This window comes from Diceros bicornis, chromosome X (genome assembly GCF_020826845.1).
Source record: "Diceros bicornis minor isolate mBicDic1 chromosome X, mDicBic1.mat.cur, whole genome shotgun sequence".
Classification (NCBI taxonomy): domain Eukaryota; kingdom Metazoa; phylum Chordata; class Mammalia; order Perissodactyla; family Rhinocerotidae; genus Diceros; species Diceros bicornis.
This window is the reverse complement of record NC_080781.1, coordinates 133,868,211-133,873,557: the sequence shown is the minus strand read 5'-3', so window position 1 is coordinate 133,873,557 and position 5,347 is coordinate 133,868,211. Positions and strand designations below refer to the sequence as shown.

General features: G+C 60.1%; 1 pseudogene; it reads left to right on the top strand.

Moving 5' to 3' along the window:
* The first annotated feature begins 258 nt into the window (after window positions 1–258).
* Window positions 259–4,700, top strand: LOC131400383 (melanoma-associated antigen 8-like; annotated as a pseudogene).
* The last annotated feature ends 647 nt before the right edge of the window (window positions 4,701–5,347 follow it).

The following is a 5,347-nucleotide window of genomic DNA, read 5'->3' as shown; positions in this document are numbered from 1 at the left end:
AGGGTCCCATAGAACCCCCCTGCGCCCCTGCTGCGCGTTCTGAGGGATCCCCGGCAGGGCTGTCAGCAGAGCGCTCTCCCACGTCCCCCTCCTCAGACAACCAGGGGAGTCAGAGCTGAGAGTGAGGGGCGCAGATTCAGGCGGGCAGAGGGCTAGAGGCCCAGGCCGGGCAGAGTAGGGTGAGGAGCGGAGGGCGGGGCCGAGGGAACATCCGGACTCCTCTCCACCCCTGTCGTCAGCCCTGGAAGACCCCGAGCCATGGTGTCCGGATGTGACGTCCTCTGGCTTCTGCCTCCGAGGTCTGAGGGAGCCGAGGGCCTCACGGTGGGAGGCCGGACCCTGGGCGGCAGAGGGAAGGAGCCCAGGCCCAGACAGGCGTCCAGGTAGCCCCGGGAGGGAGGACTCCTGGCCCCACGGCGTCCAGGTCTGCCCCTGCCATCAGCCCTGAGGGACCCTGGGGGAAGGGGAGGGGGCAGGGTGGTCAGGCAGAGTTCCCCGCCCCCACCTCGTCCTCAGAGGAGCCTGCTGGGGAGTCCTGGGTCTGCGGGGAGCGGCCTCAGGGGGCAGAGGCCGGGGCCCAGGCCCTGCTGGGAGCTCCGGAGAGGAGCAGAGGGAGGGCCGAGGAGCCCCAGGCAATCCCTGTCGGCCCCTGCCGTCAGCCCTGGGCGTCCCCGTGCTTAGTGGCCTGAGGTGACCTCCACAGACTTCCCCCAGGGCTCTCAGGCCAGTGAGGGCCTCGGATCCACAGAGGGAGGATCCCAGGACCTTCCAGGGCTCAAGGGGAGGACCCTGAGGCCTCCCTCAGAGGGGGCCCCACAGAAACACGGCCCTGCCGGCAGCCCCGGGAGGCGCCAGGGCGCCATGAGCACAGGCCGCATTTCCGACTTCCGCATCCGGGACTGAGAGAGACCGGGGACTTGGTCAATGGAGCAGGGTCTGAGGGGGGCAGAGGGGACGGCCCAGGGCCTGCTGGAAGTCAGGGGGAGATGCTGAGGGAGGCCTGAGGGACCCTGGACCCCAGGACAAACAGGGATCCTGTGGCCCTGTGCTGGTCTGGTGAGGCCCCAGGGCAGGATGACCGGAGGAGGCATTTTGCTGCCTCCTGCTCGGGGGTTTTCAGGAGGTGAGGAATGTGGCTTCAGGTCAGCAGAGGGTGGAGTCCCTAGACCCCCAGGGAGGACTGAGTAGACCCCCAGCCTAGACATAGGTGACCCCAACAGAAATCTGCCCCGTGGTCAGTCCCTGGAGGCCAGGCAGGATGTTAGGAGAGTGGCCTGTCCTCTTCCTCCTCGGGGTCTCAGCGGGATGGTGGCCTTGGCCTGCAGGATGCATCCTCAGGTTAGCAGAAGGGATGGTTCCAGGCCTGGCCAGGAGTAAGTATGAATACCTTGAGGACACTGAGGGGACTCCCTCCCCAGCCGGAGGACAACCTCACTGAAATTGGCCCTGCCCCCATCACCCCTGCAGACCCCAGGCAGGGGTGGCAGCAGGTGGTGCATCCTCACTCACCTCTGCCTCGGGCTCTCTGAGAGGTGAGGCCTTGTTCTGAGGGACAGTGTCAGGTGAGCAGAGGCAGCCACATCTGGTCAGCAGAGGAAGGAGTCCCAGAATCTGCCAGGACTCAAGACAAGACCCTTTGGGAGGAACGGAGGGCATGGAGGTTCCCCCCACCCCAATGGAGAAAGGACCTTACAGAGGCCAGCTTCCCCTATTCTCAGCCCCGGGAGGCCCCGAACATGGATGGCTGGATGTACCCTGCTCTGACTTCTGCCACGTGGTTGGGGATGGGGCATCTCAGGGAGCTGAGGCCTTGGTCTGAGTGGTGACATCAGGTCAGCAGAGGCAGGAGTCCCAGGATCTGTCAGGTGTCAAGGTGAGGACCCTTCATGAGGACTGAACGTACCCCCTCCAACTCAGAAAAGAAAGGCCGGCACAGAGTCCTGCTATCCCCCGTTCTCAGCCCTGGAAGGAACAGTCGGCAGTGGTCCTCAATGGCATGCTCACTTCTACCATGGGCAGGAATTTGGGGAGTCCTCAGGGAGGAGAGGTCTTGCTCAGAGGGAGATGTCAGCTATCCCATGTGGGGGGCCGGGAAGAAGGGCAGGCCCTGGCAGGAGAAAAGAGGAATAAACTACAGGAGGTCTGAGGGAACCCCCACCCAGGACAGAAGGGCTGGTCCCCTCTGCCAGCCTTTTGTGATCCTGGTGGGAGATGTGGGGGGTGAGGGATGGGCGTGGATGTGGTGCCTCCTCCCGTTTCTCTCAGAGCCCTCAGGCAGGTGAGGACCTTGGTCTGAGAGGAAGACGCCTGGTCATCTGAGGAAGCACATCTGGTCAGCTGAGAGAAGAATCCCAGTTCTCGCCAAGAGTCAAGGTGAGGACCCCGAGGGAGCAGTGAGTGTACCCCAATCCCCAGGACAAAGAGGGGGCCCCTCAGAAATCTGGCCTACCCCTGCTGTCTGCCCTGGAAACCCCCCGGCAGGGCCTGTCTGGCTGAGGCCCTCCTCACTTCCAGACCAGTGGTCTCGGGAAGGCGAGGGCCTTGGTCTGAGGCTCTGGACTCACGTCAGCTGAGGCATGGTCTCAGACCCTGGCAGGCGTCACGGTTAGGACTGAGGGAACTCCCACCCACACACTCAGCAGGACACACGGAGTCCAGGCCTCCTCTACCCTTCTGTCTGCCGTGGTGAGACCTGGGATCGGGGTGTGGATTGATTCCCCCTCACTTCCTCTTCCCGTGTCTTTGGGAGATGAGGCCTTTGCCTAAGGAGGGTGGCCTCAGGTCAACAGAGGGAGTTGTCCCAGGCCCTGCAGAGTGTCAAGGTGAAGACTCAGAGGACCACCCATCCCAGGACACATGGAACCCACAGAGTTTGGCCACCCCTTATTGTCCCTTGGTGCCTCCTGTTAGCCCTTGGGCAGGTGTGGCCTGATGTGGGGCCCCTTCACTTCCTTTTGTTCAGTCTCAGGGGTGTGTGGTATTGTTCTGAGAGTTTTGCCTCAGGGCAGCAGAGGGGTGGGGCCCAGGGCCTGCCAGGGGAAAGGTGAGGTCACTGAGTGAGCACAGAGGGGACCACCCACCCCAGGACAGTGTGGACCTCACAGAGTCCGGCATGCCCCTCCTGTCAGCAGTGGGGGCCCAGGGCTCTGCTTGCAGTCTGCACCCTAAGGTGCCCCCTCGTTTCCTCTTACAGGGCCTCCAGGAACCCGCAGGTGAAGGCCTTGTTCTTAGGCTCATGTCTTCAGGTCACAGAGCAGAGGAGGCCCAGGCAGCACCAGGAGTCAAGGTGAGGTACACACCCTGAATGTGTACCCAGGGGCTCCCCCATGCCAGAACCGAGCAGACCCCACAGCACCCGAGCCCTCCCCACCCCGCTGTCATCCCCAGAACCTCGGGCTGTTCTGGGTGCACCCTCAGGTGCCGTCTCACTTTCTCCTACAGGTTCTTAGGGAACAGTCCACCCAGGAGGACAAAGCCCTGTGAAGTTGAGAGCACCCCTAAAGAGGAGACCTGTAAGTCGCCTTTGTCAGAGCCACCAAGGGTGCATCTCTCAGCTGAGGCCGCTCACACTCCCTCTCTCCCCCAGGCCCCTGGGTCCCCATTGGTCACCTCCTGCCAACGCTCCGGCTGGCTGCCAGACACGCGTCATCATGCTTCTAGGCCGGGTGAGTGACCTCTGGAAGTGTGAGGAAGACTGTTAGGACCCAAGAGAGGCCCAGGGCCTGGTGGATGCACAGCTGTCCGGGGCTGAGGAGGAGGAGGCAACATCTTCCTCTTCCTCCCTCTCCTCCTCCCTCTCTGTCCTGTTCCTGGGCACCCTGGAGGAGGTGGCTGCTGCTGTGACCCCAAGTCCTCCCCAGAGCCCTCAGGGTGCCTTGCCCTCCCCCACTGCCATGGCAGCCACTCCAAGGAGCCCATCTGAAGGCGTTGCCTCCAGCAGGCAAGATGAGGAGGGAGCAAGCACCTGGGAGGACCCGGAAGACGCCAAGTCCTCGCTCCAAGAAGCACTACATTTGAAGATGGCTGACCTGGTGGGGTTCCTGCTCCTCAAGTATCACACAAAGGAGCCGACAACAAAGGTGGAAATGCTGAATCTGGTCATCAGAGATTACCAGGACCACTTCCCTGTGATCTTCAGCCAAGCCTCTGAGTGCATGAAGCTGGTCTTTGGCGTTGATGTGAAGGAAGTGGACCCCAGCGACCACTCCTACATCCTGGTCGCCACCCTGGGCCTCACCAACGATGAGATGATGGGCAGTGAGCATAGCATGCCCAAGACCGGCCTCCTGGTGCTGCTCCTGGGCGTGAACCTCCTGGAGGGCAACTGCGCCCCTGAGGAGGACGTCTGGGAAGCGCCGAGTGTCATGGGGGTGTGTGCCAGGATGGAGCACTTCATCTACGGGGAGCCCAGGGAGCTCCTCACCAAAGTTTGAGTGCAGGAACTGTACGTGGAGTACCGGCAGGTGCCCGCCAGCGATCCTGCATGCTACGAGTTCCTGTGGAGTCTCAGGGCCCACGCTGAAACCAGCAAGATGAAAGTCCTGTTGTATTTGCTCAGGGTCCATAGCACGGATCCCAGTTCCTTCCTCCACCTGTCTGAAGAGGCTGTGAGCGATGAGGAAGAGGGGGCCTGAGCCAGAGTTGCAGCTGGGCATGGTCCAGGCCCACGTCCAGCACCTTTCCTGCCGGGCATGAAGTGAGTCCGCTTCTTCACTCTGTGTTTCAAGAGAGAGCAGTCAGCGTCCTAAGTAGTGGAGGGCCAGGGCGAGGTGGGGAGACAAGGTGGATAGTGTCTTTGGGTTCCTGTTCTCTATGATGGATCTTGGAGATGGATCTTGGTTTCCTTTAGGAGTTTTTCAAATGCTGTTCCTTGTAATAAAAGGTTTAATTAGCTTCAGCATCTAAGTTTGGGAATGACATCGACCACATAAGAATTTGTACTTATCCAGTCCAAGAAGTGTTTTGTTATTTTGTAAAAGTAATTGGGACACCGTCCATTATGGTCTGTGATCTGAACTAGGTGACACGGCACTGGAACAGGAATTTCCTTGGAAATGTGAAAGAATTTACCAGTCAAATTGATGGGGTCAAGAAATAGAGAAGTAAATGTAGAAGGTACTTAATTCTTGGCTTCTTATCCTGTGTCTTCTGTCGTTCTATCAAGCTAAAAAGTATACGTATACCCAGATTGACTTGGGTTATTAAAGAAAGTAGGAGAAATTTCATCTGAGTAAATAAGACCCATGCTCACTGGCTTGTTTCTTCCCCAGCGGCTTTGCTGAGCCGCTGCTCTCTGGAAGGCCCTGTGTTAGTAGTTGGGAAAGGAGAGTAAGCAGGACGCCCCCCA